Here is a 21,397-nt window from a genome sequence, read left to right on the forward strand (position 1 = left end):
AGGCAGTTGCTGCGCAGTTTGTTCACCCTCCACTCACAAAACATGCGATTCTGTAACAGTTATTGACTCACGCAGGAAGAGAAAAAAGTCCTTGCTGAGCCAGAAATGGAGTATATGATATCCACAGCAAAAGGATGGTGCATTCATCATCACTGAGTTTGAGTGAGTGAAATGTAATTGAAATCACCATTGTTGGAAAAGTATATTCGTGTCAGTTATTTGCCATATGGTTGTGCAGGGGCGGCGGAAATAATTGCTCCAAACAGAATCTCATTTGCACATTTTATAAAAGCTGACAAACGGATAAAAATAGAAACGCACTGGGGATTGAAATGCGCTGATAATTATTTGCACACTAATTAAGTTGGATGTGAATGACACAGGCTTTATCTGCCAGTTTATGCAAACGACTTCCCAAATTCACGTTTATGAAAAACAAAACGTCTCGGGAAAGCTGCGATGATAAATAATAAATAGGTGTTGGCTCAGATTCCGCACTTTGTTGTCGTTCACGCTTTGAAATCTGGCGCCCATTTTGCTGTTTCATATCTGTCCATCGGAAGTATGTTCCGATTCTATTGAACATATAAGGATTGCTTATTTTGCCGCTTGCAAATTGGCTCCGGTGTTGTTGCTGTATGTGCTCGCCTTCGGAAATGTTGTTGATGTCACTGCGCTTTTTTTCCCCTTTTTTATTTAAGTCCAGTTTAATAATAACACTTGAAACAATTATGCCGATAAAAAGACAAACTTTGTGGATGTAACCAGAAAAGCAACACGCTGTGAGCAAACTGCTAAATGTTTATTTTGCATTTTTTTGTGTGTTTTACACAAATGGGTTCTGCTGCTTTTTGAATGTAAATGAAAGATAAATCGTATCAGATATCATCAGTCGACGGCCGAAATGTCCGGTAGCCCCGCCACGAGAAAATTTAGCTTAGCTGTGTAGCTGAGAAAATAATTTACCAACACCGGTTCTGCCAAATGCTTCCGTGCTAGATGGATTTCCAGAACGGAGGAGGGGCGTTGAAATGCAGCAACATTTAGGAAATCCATTTCGTAATTTGCGGTGAGCTCCTGGAGCAGGTGAAGAGATTTCTGACAACAACATGATGTTGAGTCACTGCTCATGGATCGGAAAGCTCCGCTATCAATTCCCGATCAGTCAAAAATTGCTATCCTAGCCCAATATCGGATGGTATTGTCGGTCCCATCCCTATCCATGGCTCACCCCAACCCAGTGTCTGCCTTTCTTTTACGTGACACGCTACCCACTTCTGCAGGATTAGCAGCAGAAGGTGGAACATGTGAGCAAGTTTCTCATGGTGTGCGCATTCTACCCATAGTACCCATAGACCACAGGTGGGCAATTAAATGTCCTCAAGGGCCACATGAGAAACTGTAACGGTGGTGATGGGCCACTATCAAAAGAAAGACAGCGACGACTACAAAACATGATGGAAAAATATCCCAAATACTTGCGTAAAAAGAACAAAATGAACCTAAGAAGAAATATAATGAAGTGTAAATATGCCATGGAACCTATTGGAATATTTCATTTTATATGCTCTTAATTTGAAAATAAATTAACTATAAGATATAAAGGTAATTTATCCGTATGACTTAAATGTATTTTGAGGAACAAGAAAAACACAAAAATGGCGAATAAAAGGATGAAAATTGTCGTCTTGAAACAAGAACATGCTATGTTTACTGCTAAAGTGGTGGTGACTAAACAAGAAACAACAAAAAAAGGCAGAAAAATTAGGACATTGTCTGTCATCAAACGGGCCTCAAAAATACAGCCATATGGCCGCATATGGCCCCCGGGCCACACTTTGCCCAGTTCTGCCACAGACCCTTCCTATCGACTCATAAACACTGGACTGCTCCTCCACTACTTTTCAAATGACTCCAGTTGCCTTGGCCTCTGACGGCACCAGCCATACCTTTTTTCTCAAGCATCAAAAAGTATCTTATCATTATATATTGGAGAGGAAAATGGGATTTATTGATTAGGAAAAAGTGGAGCTCCAGATTTATGATCACTTTGCAGCACCATTGGGACAAAACTGTAATTGACCCAGGGGAGAAATTCATCAGAGGAGGAAACTCCCCGGCGTAAGATGGACTCCCTTCAGCATTAAAACCAAAGTTTCAAAAGCTGGTGACAGATCGTGTGTGGACTTTCAACATGCACGCAAAGCACCCTACGAGCTCTGGTGAACTTGAATAAGATGGATGCCTCGCTGGCTATTGATAGCAATCTGTGGCCCTCCAGCAGCTCCAGTATATTCCTCATGGTTTCTCAGCCACTGCGTGATGCTTTGGCATAAATAAGTAAGTAGGCCACATGACAGAGAGCACGCAAACATTCTTGAACACAATTGTGAAGCCGATCAATCAGTTTTATTTCCGCTCTGCCGCCTTCTGAGCATAATAACAGATGAATTGGCTTTGTTCACAGAGAAGCGAGACTCTATGGACAGATCTTTCACGAGTTAAAAAAAAAAAATCTTTTCTTCACTGAACCTATTCACTGCTCTGTCAAACGTAGCGATGGCGATGAAATCTGGTTGAAAAAGAAAAATTCTGTGGAAGAAAACCACAACAGAGCAGTGAATTATACCTTGGTAATGTGAGCCACTGACCTTGTCTCCTGTGTGACAGAAAGTAAGTGTGATGGTTCTCCACAACAAGAATGAAGACCAATATATTTACTGATGGAGGTGTCATGTCCGCACTTTAGCCTGTTTTGTTTTTGTATTTTATTTTTTCCGCGTCCCCTCCTCGTGCTTTTATTTCCGTTTCCACTCCTCCTATCCAACATCACAGGCAAACGTAGCTGGCTCTCATTGTTTCTACAGTCCCTCCTCAGATATATATTCCTCCCGACGCCAGCTACGTTTGCCAGATGGTAGATTTCCACTTTCCACTCAGGTATCTCTTCCCAAGACTTCCATGTTCTCATTTTGGCTCTCGACCTTTTCTAAATTCCTACCGCGCTGAATTCCTATTCTGTCACAACCCTTTGTTTTCACGTCCTTCCTCGTTCTTCCTCCATAGCTTCCCAACCTTCCATTCATTCCACGTGTGAGCAGTTATCGCTCTCACTTTTTAGTTAAGATAGTTCCGCTTGGTTTACCCCTCGTGTGCCTGAGTGTGAATAGCCACCGCCACCGAGTGCTTTCAGTTCAGTGCCACCTTGTCGAGCTTAACTCAGAGTGTGTTTTCTGTTCTCCCACTTTTAAGACTTGTGATTCTAATCCACCTCTCTTGCGTTCCAGATTCTTCCCCGTTCCCTAAGTGTTCTTCCCGGTCCGCGTTTTGCTTTCCAGCGCCTTCAGTTCATAGTGACTTGTCTGTATATCTATTTATTTGTATCCATCGGTTAAATAGTTACATTTAATCTCATTGTCACGTACCGACTGCACTTGGGTCCATCCTTCCACTAAACATGACAGGAGGGGGTAAACATTTTGACTGAAACACAGCGCTTCTCCAATAAGTCTCAGTCGGGACGTATTGTCTCATGGTTTCAGGCTCCTGTATTGACATGACCTTACCAAGATGACTCGTGAATTATTGCTGTAAATGGTCGAAACATGCTCTAAACACATGATATTTTTTTTTATTCGTTGAAACTGGAATAGATTTGCCACACAATGGGGCTTCATTGGGCGGCCATTTTTGTAGTCTCTGTCACTCCGGAAATTCTTGCAGTGAGGCAGCCGTTATGTAATATATCTAGCTGCATATGTGTGTGAGATTAGGTTACAAAACTACACAGTCGGGCCCCTTTAAACCCTGTGTAGTGAGGTATTTAAGCGTGAAGAGTGTGTGATGGACAGATGAGGTTGTGTGAAGGACAGGGATTGTGTGAAACGCTTCTGGTTCCGGCTCTTTGGTGTCTGTGCGCAGGTGTCTCCCATAGTCATGTTTGAACAGTGGTCAGGTATTCTTCACTCACAGTGATATTTGATGTCGCCGCCGCCGCTTTTATTCCTTCTGAAGCAATCTTTATCAAGGACCGAGTTAAAACCGAGATATTCTGTACAAAACTGGGACTCGTCTCAAATCAGCCACATTTACAGTGTTGAATCAAAGCCGCCAGTGGACGTTTTAAATGGAGTAGAACAGGGTGTAAAAGGCCTCTTAAGCAGTGGATGTTTTCATGTGCTGCTCCGCAGATATTGTTCTGATGCTCCCTTTGTTCAGGACACAGAGTTATCAACATTCAAGTGCCATTTCCACCCACCCAGTTGTGACTCTCTGGCTACCAAATTGGTAGAGAAGGACACATTAGTTACGAAGGGAGAGAAATATGCAGTTTCCCTATTGATGGCTTGATCCTCACATCTGAAGTCGGGGTCTCTCTCTGCTGCCTGACAGTCAACGGAAGGCGTTTCTCATCTGGCTGCCGTTTCTTTTGCATGACCGATTTCCCGCGCTCGACAAAGGACGTGTAATCATGTAAAACACACACTCTTTCCCTCTCGCACATTTATTTTTATCACGTCTTGTGAGGGGAATAAACCCAACGACACTCGGCCTCCGGAGAAATACGTCGGCTTGTTTTAGTGGCCTCTTAAATAATGGCTACGTAAATAAATAAAGGACAAAGAACCAGCGAATCCCACAAGTGTCTTTATATTCATTCATGCTTTTAAACGCTTGACATTCCATCACCCCGTTGTCATTTATGTCCCCCGACCACGTTTCACTCAATAAGTTGATCATTAAGCCCATTGAGAGTAAATATGTTTCCTGGGTCCAAAGCTGGCGAGTGAGGAGGTTTCACGATGAGCGGCTAATAAACGTGCTGAAGGCTAGACAGCCCTGGATCAATGTGCTGCGGGTTGTACAACAGAACCATTACATTAGTGTCAGCGGCCAGGAGAAAAGAGGCCACTGGCCAGGCCGGCCTTTCCCGTCTGCTGCCTCCATTGTGCCCCCCAATTCGCGCCGAGAGCCCAGGGCCAGAGTGACAATCACCATCAGCCAGGAACAAAACTCTCCAGCGCATCACGTCCCATTCACGCTCTGTCAGAGGACGTGATCGCAGACAGCACATTCATTCAAGTGTGTTTTAATCAGCCTGCTGTTTGTGTGACATCTGTGAAAAGCCGCACGGATTTCCACTCATTGCCAAAATGAATTACTCAATGTTATTAATCGGGTCTGACATATATGGCATCCATCTGCTGTAAGTAGCGATCAGCGCAGTCATTACGGTACAATATCATCATTTTTGCATTGTGATGTAAAAAAATCGACTACAAATGGGATCTAGGAAAAATGACGCCCCGGGGCCACAAGTGATCCTCTTCTTTTTACAGCCCCCAATAGGTGGTGGAGTGAATCCTTGCCTCCAACAACAGGGTTCTGTCACCGTCCACCTGTCTGTTAGAGAAGTATTCCGTGGTACCTCGGTTCTGTTCCAGATGGCCGTTCAAGAAGCGATTTCGTTATGTTTTTTCCAGCTTTTTTCGGGTTTGAGTTTGAGTTCTAGATTTTTGTTCGAATTCCGAAGCAAGAAAACCCCAAAATTTTTGTTTGAACTCCGATTTGTTCGAAGTCTGGGACGTTTGAAAACCGAGGTTCTGCTGTATTTCATAGTGGTGAATGAATTTCAAAGAAATGTACTGGGAATTTTGATAATAACAAGGAATAGGTGGGTCAGCTGTGGTTTTCTTTTCAAATACTATCAACGGTCAGAGACGCAGAAGGTAATACCACCCACTCCCACTGACTCAGAATGTGTCATTTGTGTTTGTGTTAATTTATGCCCACTCAGCACTTGGCAAGCTTTTTATGCATGTGCACCTTCTCCTCACAAGGAAAGCAAAAGGCTCGGCCGCTATATTTTACACGAGGAGCCCCATCGAGATGTGGAGCAAGATATGGAACGGAACAGAGGGGGACCCCAAAAAAAACGCCAAAACGCACATAAACGTTGGCAGTGCCTTTCCGAAATGAAGAGAACTTGAGGATTTTCTCGGACTGTAACCGGATTCGGAGCTGGCAACTCTCCTTCGGGCAGGTGAGCGAGTAAATCTGCAGCATTTGTTATGTGTCATGCGGGTGTCTATGTTGTTATAGCAGGTAATGAGTGGCTATCGATGCGGGTGAGTAGCCTTCTGCTAACCCTGGGGTGTCCAAACTGTTCCAGAAAGGGCCACGGTGGGTTCAGGTTTTTGTTCTCACCAATCAGGTGTCAGCTGAAACAAGCCGCACCTGACTGGTGAAGCTGTGTGTGCCGGTCAGGTTGGAACAACAACTCACTGCGGCCCTTGAGGCCCGGTTTGGACACCCCTATGCTAACCAGTCCACGGCTGTTGTTTCTTGACAGCTGTAGCTTCCCAAACGCAGAATTGGTGTTGAATCAGTCTGACATGTTGTGGAAATGAAAGAGGTTTCTGCACACGTCTGGTCGGAAAGCCTCAGAATGCCTCCCGTTTTACTAGACTTGTTTCAAAGGTATTTCAATAATTCATATAATTCACTTGTCTTCATCCATCCAATGGTTGACCCTTCAAAGCTAAACTTTTGAGACTGGAAAGATAACAGTCGACTGCTGTGCTGCGTGAATGAAGCACTCGGCGGGGATTTTATGAGTCTGCGATCCCCTGCTCCTTTACATGACTCCTGTGAATGGAAGAAATAAAAACCAAAACAACAGTGCTGTGAGTTATTGCCACAGCCGATAAAATCATCACCGGGGTTGATATACGATTGTAAACAGCAAAACTATTACAGCACTAAATTGCTTTTAAACCTCCTCAATGAAATACCTCTTTATGTTGCCGACTTTATTACGCTTATAACTCAACTGTAGGAAAACAGGAATAAAACCCGGCGATTTTTTTTTTTTTTTTTAGCATAATCTGAAATTGTGTCGTCCTGCTGAATATGTTTATCATTTCTTTTGTGTCCTGTTTATCCGTGCGGGTATTTTTAGATCACAATGAGGCTCCTCAACCTAGGCACACTTGTTTACCACAGAGAATGACTTCATCAGTGGAGAAAACAAAACACAGCCACTCCGTCCACTCGCCCCACTCTGAGTCAGTGTGCGTCCTGACACCCTAACAGCCCTGTTTCTCTCTCACTTGCCGCCTCTCATGTCTCAGTCAAGTTGTATCTTCAAACTTGTTCCAACAGACTTAAAGATACAATGCTTAGACGGTTTGTTTTTCTTCTCCCTGCTGAGGAAAATGCCTCCCCTGGAAAAGAAAAAGCCCTGCCAAAGCTAAGAACCCCTTAAAATCCACCGCGTATAAACAGCCAGACATGTCGGCCTGCCAACATGGATAAATCGTCTCCACTGCTTTGAAGCCTCACACAGATTTTTGTAGAGAATACCAGGAGTGCCTTTGGTCCAACGCCCGATAGAAAACAAAGTAAACGTCTCAGTTAAATATATGTACTTTTTCTGAAAATTGGAGGTATTTTGACACTTGATATACCTATGGTGTCACTGCGAAATGGTACACTCTTGGGTTGCTTGTTGTAGTATGCTGGATGATACGACACGTAATCTATATCAGCAGTCATTTGCACCACAGCAGGAAGTTGCCACGTTCTTTTTTTGTCATATATTTGCGACTAATTATGACTCTCATAATCGACGTTGTGTTGCTACCCTTTCATAAGCGGTGAAACACACTCTGCTGACTCACACAAGCCAAGAGAAAATAAAACACTGTGCTGTCGTCATGTATACATAGATAGATATCCTTGTTTGGTGCCACAAAACCAACAGAATCTGGTATCAAAATGGCTTCATACTATGCTAGACACCACTGTTTATCTGGGTTTCACGGCTATGGCTTAAATGAGATCGAACATTAAAGCACGTAGCGCATCATGGAGATCAATAAAAAGATGGGCAAGATGATGGTGGTTATTGCCGCATGGAAAAGTCCTGATCGAATCATCACGATAAGTAAATACCAGAAATAGGCCGCACATCCGGCGAGACATATGTAGACACGACAGAGATTGTGATGTAAAAAACTGCCACCACATCACCAATTTTAGAAATTTTAAATACCGGTAGTTGCATTAAAAAGGTTGGTCAAATTCATTTGTTTTGATATGACAGCGTCGTGATGGATGGTGGTGGTGAATGAAGTCAGGAACAACCTGCCAGAGGGGACGTCAAGTATTGAGCAGAGAGAGTCCATATCACTGACAAACGGTGGCAGTGTTGGATTCCCCTGTATGGGGCCAGTTAATAGCTGGTGCGAGTGACTGGATTGTTGGGAGGCCCAGGAGACTGCGGATATTTTTCCATATCACCGACACAACCTGAAACCCATATAGATGCTTCCAGTAGAACCTTTGGCTCGCAGTGTTGACCAGCCTTCATGGTGCTATTTATTTCATGTACGTCTTGTCTACTGCCTTTACATGGCGTCGATGACAGCAGTAGGTTTTAGGGGGCCTCCATGAGCCTCCTTGCCTGCGGTGTCTAAAAACAAAGCTTTTTATTGACTGCTATTTTTAGCTGACTTTGATCACTTTTCGCACCGTCAGCGGAAAGACTGTTCCAGTGCGTGAAACTCCACTTCACCCCCAAATAGGCAGCTCCTCTCCTGCATTTTGATGATGCTCACACTGAAGCTAAAAGGTCGATGGTCCAAGCCTGGAGTGCTGGATCTGAAAGACAAATGTAGATGGACATTCAGAGTAGCACGGATGGAGTGTAGTTCCTTGCAATGTGCCACCAAGGATTTCCAGTGTTGTGCTCGTACATTATCCCCAGGTATCGACAACGCTGCCGAGGACTTATACATGTAGCTCATTGTGTATGCTTCATTGATTTTGCTCATTTCGTGACAAGCGAAGGCGTCAATGCTCAAGCGATCACATGGCGCTCTGACTCTGGCTGGAACTGCTACATGTACAACCTTAATAATGAGCTTTTAATTGAATATGAGCGGAGGAATAATTGATTTACTGTACCACAGTTGGATACATTTTCTGCCCATTAGTGTTCGTGCTGGCTGTGGAGGACACGACTCCAGGACACGCGAGTCGTGAGGGAGGCGCAGGCTATCGACAAGTTGGGCTGATTCTGGAGGGAAAATCTATTTGCTTTTATCAGTTTTAGATTTCGTTCAGTTGCAGCCACCGTTGGAGAAATGTATGACTAATAGTTATGGAACGATATGGACAAAAAAAGTTAGCGCCAACATTATTATCATTTATGTTATATATTATAATAGAATAGTTAAGTGTAGAGACGAGAAATTCAATGTTTCAGGTCTCTGGTAGAAGCCGCTGCTGTCTGACAGACTGCTCTGCCAGCTCTATTCAGGGGTTAAATGGAACCGTCGGTCTGCTGTGTCTCATGTCTCTGAACAGTTGACTTTAACTGTGGACCAGTCTGGACACATTTCAAAGATGCTACAGAAGAAATATTAGAAATCATGTGAAAAGGTAGATAGATACTTTATTAATCTCCGAAGACAAATTCCCTTTTCCTTCCCACTTTAGAATTTGTTGATGGTCCCTAACTGATGCTGGGTCGTAGCATTAGCGCTGCCTGTGAGAGTGTGTCCGCGATCAGTGAACCATAATGGGGACGTGGAAGAGGACGCCGCCGCCGCCAATACCAGAGTGTAGCTCCGTCCAATATCCAACTATTTTCACCAGGGTGTTTCTCCGAGGCGCCAGCTCAGCAGGAGACCTGCATGTGTTGATGTGAACCAAGGCAGACGAGCGCGTCAGAGAACCTATGAGGACCGCTCCATCTAATACAATAAACAAGGATCCAGAGACTCAGTGTCATTATCAAAGGTTCACTGTATTAAAAATAAGTTTAAAACTACGATCGTGAACCAAAGTCCACCACACTCTCCACATCTGTCACACGCTGGTGTCAGCCGTCAGACGCCGCTGAGCTGGAGAGCGCCATGTTCACGTGTGCAAGTCCAATGCAGTGAGTGAGCCGTGTGTTTATCGAATATATCGTGAGATGCAGAAGTCTCATCGTGCAGGTTGTGTTTGTTATTTTCCATACAATGACTTTATTTACTATTGAATTATTTTCCATCCAATGGAAGACTCCATGAAGCAGAGTTCTTTAGACCAGGAGATGCACGTCTCGTGCGTCATCATAGAATTACTTGAGCAGAGTCTTGTCAAGATGCAGCTCTGATCCCGTGGTGCTCAGGAATGAGGTGGTGTGACCTTGTTATCTCTGTGAGCTCCAACTCTATTATAGGGATGATACTGTGATCAATCACACCTCATAATGTGGAGTCTCAGGCCTTCATCAGATGCCTTTTCTTTTCTCCCTTTTTGTTGTTTTTTCTCCATCTCAAACATGCTTCCATTCTTCCTCTCGGTCTTCAGAGAGGCACATATGCTTTTATTGTTCCATTGTACTGCAGTGGGTTTCTGTAATGAGTCGATATTTCTTTCCATCGCCTGGATTCCTGTGACTGTCATGGTTTCATGTAATGGATGAGTTTTTGTCTTCATGAGGAACCTATAGATGGGGCTCGCACAGTTTGTTCTATTGAAATCTACCAATGGGAAACAAGAATTATTGACTTAGCAGAAAGAAGCCAAAGTGAACTGGGGAAGTGAATTCACAGCATATTCACAGTGCACCTTCAACTTATTCTAGTCAGTTATCTTTTTTATAAGTGGCCGTTTCCTCGTGTCATATGACCTTCAGAAACAGATATGATATCGAAGATCGGATCTCTCTCTCTTAGTTTTCTCTGGTTTGAAATGAAATATTTAGAGAGATAGTTAGATTTCATTTTAAGGTAGAATCGCTCTTCTGTGTAGACAAGTTAAGCATCGTGTTGTTTCTTACTGTCTACATTAATTCATTCGGGCTGTTGAATGTAGCGACTCCACATCAAGACTCGGTCACGAGTCATGGTCCTTTTTGTCGTCCGAGAAAACACATAACGTAACGACACATTAGCGTTTCACAAACATTGCGTCGGTCTCGGACGTCATTAGATTTGGACAAAAAGTGGACGCTTATTTGTATAGCTGAAGTATTCTGACCATCATTTCCTTCAAACGTAAATATATAAATATATTTGGCATCAACTGTGTGGTAACAAGCCAGGGGTTCTTCAGAGTTATTCTTCAAGATAATGGTGTATTTGACAGCAGCCATTTATAGATAATAAAATAAAAATTCTTCCGCTGTGTTCGTTCAATTATTAAACCCAGCAGAAAGTGGTCGCACCAGAGCTTTCACTGCACTGTGGAAGAGGTTCACACATTTAAGTCAAGGTGTATTGACTAAGCAGTTACCAGGCTGGAAATGGACGGTCCTTCAATAACCAGCCGTTCTGATGCTCTCATGACTTTTCTCCAATATCGCTTATCGTGGAAATATAAATCACAGAGCAAGCAAAGGGAAGAGTGTGTGTTATCTGGCGTCCAGATGAAACACTTCCAGGAGTCACGGACGACTCACGCTTATCTGCTAAAATCCGAGTGTTAAGGGTAACGCTGCGGGGCGACGCGTCGGAGACAAGTGAGTCCTAAGAGGACGTTTATAGACACGATGATGGAGGACATGCAGGTGGCGAGTGACAGTGATTGATCGGAGCAGGCTGATCGTTTGAAGTGAAAAGCTGAGAGAAGATGGCACGCACACTTTTCCACGCGGGCTGAATTGAGCTACTGTGCAGCGTCGCACTTCATCTTATCTTCAGTTGAATTCCCCCACTGACCTTTAAGCGCCTTGGGATTTCCTTCGACTGCGGCAGATAGTTCGGAAGATTCTTCCGAAAATCACCAGCAGAAATGTCTTAAATTGCGAATTCGCTCACGACTGCTTTTGCCTGCTTTGTTTGTGAGCTCCGGAAATGCACTGGTGAGCACGAGTAACACATGGCTGGATCAACAGCCATCTCTCATTGTTGCCGGACTATTTGGCACAGCCCTTTGAAGCGTGACGCGCTTGTTTACACGTTGGTGGGTCGGATGGACGTCTGAAAGAGCAGGCGTCTGAGTCTCCTGACATTTAGTGGTTAGTACTAGGATCATTCACAAGGAGACTGGATTTGAAAAAGGTTACAATACTCGTGGAAGGAAGAGAAATGTATCATATATAAAGCAATACCAAACCAGTATCTGTCCATTTTGGGTTGTGTGGTGAGCTGGATTTTCTTGCAAGGTTGTCTCTCCTGTGTGTTATGGGACACCAGCATGACATAATGCTATGATGCCTAGACCTTCTATACACCTATAGAGGGAGAGGAGGCCTGGTTCTGAGCCACTCCTTGTTGACTGAGCTTCACATTCATTCATCACATTCACTTCTCACAGCCCAACTTCAGGGGAACCTGTTAGCTGGACATCATTGCGGATGGTTTTCAAATCCGCCATAGACTTGCTTCTCTGAACTGAGAAGGTGAGTGGTGTCATGACCTACTATGTAACTGACATGATCCAACCTATACCTTTGCCTCAGGGCAAACTTGAGTCAGTTCTAGTCATTGAGGGTGTTTCTACTTGGCACCAGACCAGGGCTGCAACTCACCATTATTTTCATTGTTGACTTAACTAGTCATTACTTTTTCGATTAGTCGACTGAACGCGGTGACCTTTGTTTGGACCTATTTTGAACTTCTGTTTAACCTAAAGTTGACTAAATCATCACACTGCAATACTCCGACACCATACATTATTAAGCAAGTATATGACAATAATGACACCTAATCCAGGAACATGTATTAACCCCGTGAAGCATGAAGCATAAAACAGTTGTATCCCACATATGTATCCCATATAAAATATCTGACCAACAACCACATTAAAAGGTCTTATTTGAATAATAATCTAAAACCATGTGTTCAGTGTAGCGCCATAGTTCAGTTCCAGTTATTATTATGAGGTGAGAAACCGAGGACACTACATCTACAACTTACAGCAAGTTAGCTCCATGCTAACTGACATGCTAGCTGTTAGCTCGAGGGTGTGTGGCGTCGCACGGAACACTCTTTCACCATTCTAACATGGTGTCCAAGGGGTTTGCTCATCCTTTAGACGCGTAATCTTCGCTAACAAAAGGAAGCCACACCTCTGAACACCACGACGCGTCGCCGCTCGAACTTCTCCGTGACAGTGACTGAGCTAGAGGCGTGCAGCGACACCAACTCATTGGTGTCGCCGGCACATCTGGTATGGCAGGATGTGGCGGCACCACCACAGAGCGCCGCACTGTGGTGGTGCGGCGCTCACACATTCAGTGGAAATCAAGGGTTTGATCTCCTTGTATTCTCCCACGGACACTGTCTGGTGACGCCATTTTAAAGACACCTGGAGATGACTATAGTGGTACCTGGGTTCTCGACCACAATCCGTTCCAGACGGCCGTTTGAGAAGCAAATTGTTCGATTTATTGTTCATCCCTTGCACCAATGATTGTCTCATGATGATTCACATCATTTTACTGGCTGATTCAGGACTCATTTGTTACCCCCCCCTCCTTTCCCACTAGCTACATCTGGTGAGAGACATAATGATTCTCACACTCTGTCGATTTAGAGCCGTGAACCGTCCATCTGTCTTCCCCACACAGTCCTGGTCAAATGTCACATTGCCTCCCAAGGTAGACCCCACCTCTTCCCTGAGAACATTAAGTCTTTGTTCTTCTAAATTCATCCGCTTCGGCCAGAGGAAAAGATGATCACTCCAGCAATGCTGCATTCCTCAGAATGAAGCAAAAACAATCCAATAATAATAAAAAAAAACAGTGAGTCAAGCTGCCTCGATGAATTCCATGAATGGATTTGGACACAGTCTATTATCTAAATGGGGCAATTGAGGAGGAAATACGGGCACTAATCCAGAGGCATCCCTGCAGTGTTTGGCACCAAAAAGTCCTCGCATACTGGACTTGAATCTCCCTCGGAGGCTTGATCATCTAGCACGTAAAAGAGAGGCTGACTGGAGGCCCTTGAGCCGAGGCTCTCGCCTCTTCCTGCCAAGAGCAGCGCCGTGCATCTCCCAGAGACAGTCCTAAGGTTGACGCCATTCTTTTGCGATTCTGGTGGAGCTGCCAAGGAACCTTTGGAAGTGTGTGTGTGTGTAGGATGCGAAAGCAAGAGGAGCTCCTTGTTGTGGAGAGGACACCCACGGATTCTTGTGGGAGACGCTGTGATTGAGCCGCTGACAAAGCTGGAGGTGGATCTCTGCGAAGAGACAGACCGAGGGGTGGTTCTCTTTTAAACCGGCTTTCATCTGACCAAAACAACCCAATTATGATAATGTTTCGCCGCATGCAGGGATCTGAGAGGGAGACGCTTAAGAAATGATTTATGCTGTTGGGGAAAACAACTCGGTGGAGCAGCGGTTAGCGCTGCAGCCTCACAGAACACATGTTGAATTCCGGCCTGAGGCAACTCTTGTTTGGCTGATCTTTTCTGCTCTGGTTTCCTCCTAGAACCTTTTGGAAAATGGAGAACTTTCTCCAACATTGACTAGTTCCTGTATCATAATACCTATTTTATCCCTCCTCTTACAGTAGTTTTGTCTCTCCCTGAGTAAAAATGTTCCGATCACTTCTTTCCGTAGTCATTGGCGCTCATAACCGCTCCGCTCCCCATTTGGTGCTACCCCTAAATGAATTTTACTACCAGCGGGTTAGGAATATCCAACATTATATTAGCATAACAAATAACGAAATGGTGCGCCGTAACAGTAAAACAAAGTTACGCAGCGTACAGGCATAAAGTTTATAGACTCTTATATCACAGGTATTGTAAACTGTCCATATAATTGCGTCCATCCACAGAGGAAATCTAAAGTTACAGCCTCATCCTGACGCTCCAGCGACCCAGCTGGGCCCTATAGAGTTTGTCTGTCGTCTTTATGTGGACATTAATATTGCAGCAGTCTGAAGCCATGCGTTTCTCCTACAGGTGAAACCGAGGTGAGGGGCCACTGACCCACTTCAGTAATGAGGAGCAATGTGACGCTTCAGACAGCGCAGGCTTCTGACCGTCACTAATGCACAGTCTATATTTTATTTATGCCGGTATTAACATTATACCTGAGCGAGATATCGACAGTGGTTAATGTCCGTATCCCCCAAGGCTGCGTGCTGAAAAGCAATATAAATAACCCTGGTTCATGTTGAATAACCTGGTTTTATTTCCAAGTGGCGCTTACATGGAGCCGGAAGAGATCGAATAATCCCATTTTGAATATCTCAGTTAGCGTTTTTAGTGTTGCATTGTCGAGAGGTTCTCATAGCGTACCTGTGTCTTTCTTCCTTCTGGGCTGGTGGGCTGTTACGGCTTGGCAAAAACGGCTTTACATCCCCCATTGTCTGCTCACGCTGGCGTCTATTCCTCCCTAGAATTCACACAAATAATTAGGGGACAGTAGAGGATTTATGAGAGCGGCGGTTTTTCCACCAGTGACCCTTTGCGCGGTTGTTCTTGGAAAAGGTTCCGGCTCAGCTCAACCCTAATGGATGTGCACAATGAGCCCACAATAATGGATACGTGGGGGGACTATTTTTGATGGCACTCTGAGCAGGAAGGAGTGTGTGTTTTCATATCCGGAACTGTGACATGGTTCACATTTTCAAGGAAATTACACTTATAGGAGTGTAGTGAATATACCAGTGCAGTACCAGTATGTATCAGTGAATACCGTTGAACTGTATTTAAATGTTGAAAATATGAAATATGAAATGACGTGTTAAATAAGGGGGGATTAATAGAGATATGGCTGGAAGTGTGTGGAAGACTGAGTCCTGGACGGATTGCTAGATGCTATCTTTCCCTCCGTTGCCTTTGAAAATGTCTCCTATTTCGGGCCTGACATCCACGTATAGTATCACAAATGCCATCTGTGGAGATTTCCTATGTGTAATTTGTGGGTATTTAAATGTAGCGGCCAGCTACAGGACAGCGTGAGCTGTGAGAGATGGAACACAATTTTGTCAGCCACTGAAGAAGAAGGTCGGTTTGTTGAAGAAAGAAAGTCGATTAAAGCTGATGAACACTTGAACAGGACGGAACAGTGTCGCTGTTGTTGTCCTCAGTTCTTGACTTGCTGTCTGGTAAAGTTCTTTTTTTTCCTAGTGTCTCACGACAGTTAAGTCACGTCTCTCATCCATAGAGCCGACTGTGTCTTATTGTGTAGTGATGTGCTCAGGTGTACGAAATCTGTCTGACCTCGACCAATAAAGAGGACACAGCGCCACCTATCTTAGCGGAGGATGAGTGACTCCACACTGCCAGTTTTTTAGAGCAGAGGCCATAGACTTTGTTGTGGTTGTTTTGCTAGAGAGCTGCTGCTGATCACGTGACCATAACCTCACGCCAACTAAATGAGCATCCAAAAAAATGAAGAAACCTTCAGGGGTCTCAGCAAGGGGAGGTGTGGAGAGCGAGCACCTCCCCTGTGACACTCTACCACGGTCCAGTGTGGAGACAGGAAAGGTTTTACACCTCAATATGAAGAAAAAACAGTCAGTAAATGTAGCTAACGGGACACGTCTGCATACAGAGGCTGCGTTATACACAATATCAAAGTGTGTTGTGGGTCAGCTGATCAGTCCGAGCACGTTATGGTTTTTCCAGCTTTTTTAGGGCGCGTTCGAGTTCTGGATTTTGGTTCGAAATCCGAAGCAAAAGAATCGAGAAATTTTTGTTCGAATTCCAAGACGTTTGAAAGCCGAGGCACCACTGTATTATTATTAGCATTCGTAAAATAGATAAAAATGCCTTTTTCTAAAATAAAATAACACCTGCATTTGAATTGTCAAGCAACTTTTTTGACTTTGTTTAACAGTATTCAGAAAAGTGAAGATTGAGGGGGAGAAATGCATCTATTCTTATGATGTTTTCCCCCCATGGATATGTAAATTCAACATATCCGGTGGTATTATTGTGCACTGAATTGAATCTTGTCACAACACATCAAGTCAGCAGGATTATTTCTGAACACCTTCAATATTCTTTTCTATTCCGTGGTGTGGATTCGCGTCTCCCCTGAAGGACTGCTGGGTGACCGGCTCAGTCCGGCGCGGTGGCGGCGGCAGCAGCTATTGAGTCCAGAGCAGAATCACCCCTGACAGCTTCAGCACCTCTCCAAGCCTCCACAGTGAACATTAGTGCGCGGACTGCAGGGCATTCCAGGCAGTGTGAATCAGGAATGGCAGCTTTAGGCGGAAAATGAACAATTAAAGTCACGGGTGGCAAATCAAGGTAGTGTTTCACCCCAGGCAGAGCCACCCGACGACCCTGACACTGCTGCCTCAGCAATGTCAATAGACAATAAATCCTGCCTCTGCACCCGGAGATCCTCCTCCTTCTTACAGTTAGTCTTCTTCAACATTCACTGCTGGTTTTAAGAAGGAGAGTTGATCAATGCAGGATGCAGCACAATGGTTTCCTCAAAAAACAAATAAGATAAAGTTGTCTGTGTGGGTTTTGAACTGTACGTCTATACAGTGGTGCCTCGGTTTTCGAACGTCCCGGACTTCGAACAAATCGGACTTCGAACAAAAATTTCGAGATTTTTTTGCTTCGGATTTTGAATGAAAAAACTCAAACACCCCCGAAAAAAAGCCGGAAAAAACATAACGCGGACCGATCAGCTGACCCACGACGCGCTTTGTTATGCGTATAACGCAGACTCTGTATGCAGACGTGTCCCGTTAGCTACATTTACTGACTGTTTTTTCTTCATATTGAGGTGTAAAACCTTTCCTGTCTCCGCACTGGACCGTGGTAGAGTGTCACAGGGGAGGTGCTCGCTCTCCACACCTCCACTCCAGGGTTTGATGTCCTGTTGTGGGCTGGAGCTGGGACAGGGATGAGGCGAGTCTGGGACAGAGCTAAGTGACTTGGTTTATGACTTTGTCACAGCCAAACTGCACAGAAGCGCACATTCAGAGCTGAACACGCACCGGGCACCTCTTCACTTCTGGAGAGACGTCACTCACTCGGCAACCCCTCCCACATGCAGCGGCCACACACATAGAGGAACAGCGCACCTGCAGCAGACACTCTACATTCACTCCTACAAAAGACTATTTTAAGGCTTGGAACACATTATTTCTTTTTCCATTCATTGTAATGGGAAACATTGATTCAGATTTCGAACAAGTCACTTCTCAAACCGTCTGGAACGGATTGTGGTTGAGAGCCGAGGTACTACTGTATATGGCTTGTGAGGAATCGGCTACCTGTCCAGGGTGTCCCTTGGCTCTGGCCTCAGAACAGGTTAAAGGTTGGAGGCTGAATCAAAACAATATAATAAGAATGTATTTTCCAGAAAGTTTTTTTATTTAATGGTGGTGCAAAGTACGGAAACTTTTTAACTACATGCATCTTGAAACTTTGCTCCCATAAGCTTCCGGAATTAACGTATTTTCCCCTCGCTTTTCCTAATTGGCCCATCGCCTCACACAGACACTGAGACAAATCCAGATGTTGTCTCTCGCACTTAGACTCTCTGCCGTCTCCTGGCAATTCTCGGTGGTAGGTGTCACACATGGAGCTCCGGGAGGATGCTGCAGCAATTGCGGGCTGCTGGAGCTTCTGGCTCCAGGGCGAAAACATGCTAATTATGTACAAGGAAGCAGCGTGTGAACGAGCGACAGAAGGAGGTTATTAGCTTGTCAGTTCGATTGTGGCGAACAGTGATGACCTGATCTTAAAGACGTGTACAGTACGCGTTTGTCGGGGTAATAAGATGAGGATGTAAATAACCTGGTTGATGAATGGCAACAGTGACGGGCTTTGTTTTGAGAGATGGATATTTAGATGCCAAATTTGGATGAGTGACTCTTGGCCACCCACGACGGGACGCCCTCCCTCCTTATTTAGGGTTAGAAAAGAGCAGCACAACATAAAGCAACATAAACTCATGTAGGTAAACGGCAAAACTTGAAATGTTCAAATAGTAAAATATATATATAAAATATATAATATTAATATATAATAGTAAAATATAAAAGAATAAAGTGCAGTGTGCCCAGCAGAGTGTGCCCAGTCTCGTACAGTGTTTTTCAACCGGGGTGCCACGAGAGTGTCAGGTGTGCCGTGGGAAAATGATCCAGTTTCACCTCATGTGTCTGGAGATGGAGGTGGGCGATATGATGCCATTAAATCATGACAGTTAGAAGGTGTTGAGGAGCAACCAAGGTGAGGAGATCACATGGATTCACTGACATTCTTTCTCTCCACTCTACTGTAGAGCTCCAGTGTGTTGATGCGCTGAGTCAGAGCAGCGGTGCTGTGGTGCGCGGCGCTCCTTTTCCCACACACTCACAGCCAAGAAGCCGCTCACATGCGCAACTTCCTGCTGTTTTTAAACCTGATGCGCCTCTAACTTGACCACACGCTTTCACCACAGAACCATGGAGGGAGGGAGGGATCCTTGTCAGAGGCTGTTTTAGCCCGGATTCTATTGTGTTGTTGCAAATAATAACATCAACAGTAGCTTTTCAAAATCGCCGCTAGTTTGTTATTTGGATCGGCTGACTGCGATGACTTCCTAGCGCACATAGCGGCGACAGTCATCCGTCTGACTCCCTCACTTCATGTGAAACAAACTAATTCCCAAATGAACCTGCTTCTCGCTCCGTCTCTAAAGTCTTCCTCACGACACAAAACTTGTGGCTATAGTTGGCCGTAACAGCATAGCTCAACTGATAAATCGAGAGTTTTTCCTCTTGGTTCGGTTCTTTTTGATCACTCACCAGCCTCCCCACCTCACTCATGGACCCAAGTTTCTATTGGTCTATTGGTGTGGGCCTCATTCCCAGCGCTGCCAGGACAAGCTCAAACATCTGATGCCCTTAAAGAAGCCGCCTTGCTAACTTCAAATCAAGCCTCATTTTCTTCTTGCTTTATTCCTGACCCAGCGTCCAACTCAGACTTGACTCCTTTCCTTGCCAGTGCTTTATTCTCCCAATGAAAAAAACCTCATTTATGGTGGCTCACTATTGTTTTTTTGATGAACAGACCCGCCGCCAATCTTGGGCCAACTTGTGCTGAGGCGATCTTTTTCAGCCCAGTAACTTGCTCATGCTGCTCTGCAATCATCACACACAATGTTCCCTTTCACTCCGCCGCTTTGATCCCTCCGACTTTGTTTGTCTCGCTTTCTGTTTTTTTTTGTCTGGCCACGTCCGACGGTTCTGCCAACAGAGTTCTAATGAACTTTGACTCTGGTCAGCCTTCAGCTGCTGAGCGCATTAATGTGTAATGAGAGAGGCGCTAATAATCCAAAACAATGCGCTGGCTGGACTCTTGTCGATTTCAACTGCAGACAGAAAGTTTTCCGTTCGAAAGTTGTGGCGTGAGATTCTCTTGTTTGTGAGCCTCCCAACAATAGCGCAGGCCTTTAAAGCCCCTAAACTTTACAAAAACATGGGTCACTGATGAGCACTTCCAGATCCCCTGTTCAACAGGCCGCTGTTTTTCATGCTGCTGTTTTCCATCCCTCATTTCCTGGTTCACTTTTATCACAACTTGATTTACTGCATTTTCTTTTTAGTTAGTTGCAGGCTAAACACGTGTGCGCATGAAGGGAAACTTGAATGTTGCTTCTGTCTTTCAGAGATTTGGTGCCTGAAATGTAGGGATGCTCTGATCGATCGGTCACCGATCACATGTAATAGCCAGTGCTCTTATGAAGCCCCGCTGGTTGTGATGTGTCCGCCAATCCCTACTCGCTCAGCAGCAGTCTGCTGTGGAGATTTTTTCAATCTGTCATTTAAAGTTTGCATCCTGCTGCACATGCACTGGGAAATGTTGTGCAGGGAAGCGCCAGGGCTTGACGGAGCATGGAGTTTTCCAGGCTCATGAAAGTGAGACCGCTGATTCCTTAGCAGATGTTAGCAGCTAGCGCCAAGTGTGACATTCGGTATCGGTAGCAAAAACCCTGTTCTGAGCATCCAGACTAAAATGTATTATTGTAAATAAAGTCTGAGGTACTCACCAATGTTCACCATCATCTCCCATGTTACACCACTTTCCACTTGATGGTCTTGTAGCTCCAGCTGGAGGACTGGATTTGGGATCTTCCCATAAATCTACACTCTTTTTCATTTCATCGTCTCTTTTTTTGGGAACTATATCTGATACACTTTTTTTGGCTGGGTCAAAATGCCTGTCAATAAATAAAATAACACAACAGGGAAAAATATTTCTTTGTAATAAGCAAAGCGGAAAATATTTAAATGTTTTTTAATGAAATTTGTCTGTGGAAAACATCAGATTTTCTCTACCAAAAAGTCAAATGTTAAGACAAATCTAAAAGCTTCTGCTTGAACTGACCAATATTATGACTATTACATTGAAAGTGACGCAGGGGGGAACAACTGGCCAGGTTTCCTTCTTACTGAGAAACCTCTCCGACTCTTCTGGGGTAATAGTGA

General features: G+C 44.5%; 1 long non-coding RNA gene across 2 annotated transcripts in view; it reads left to right on the forward strand.

Moving 5' to 3' along the window:
• The window catches only part of LOC128770054 (uncharacterized), a 47,876-nt gene that overhangs the window by 3,412 nt on the left and 23,067 nt on the right, over positions 1-21,397 (forward strand). For both annotated transcript variants that reach the window (XR_008416450.1, XR_008416451.1), the window contains exon 2: positions 5,841-6,043. This is a non-coding gene — a long non-coding RNA (uncharacterized LOC128770054). The remainder of the gene's footprint in view (positions 1-5,840; positions 6,044-21,397) is intronic.

Source organism: Synchiropus splendidus, chromosome 13 (genome assembly GCF_027744825.2).
Source record: "Synchiropus splendidus isolate RoL2022-P1 chromosome 13, RoL_Sspl_1.0, whole genome shotgun sequence".
Classification (NCBI taxonomy): Eukaryota; Metazoa; Chordata; class Actinopteri; order Syngnathiformes; family Callionymidae; genus Synchiropus; species Synchiropus splendidus.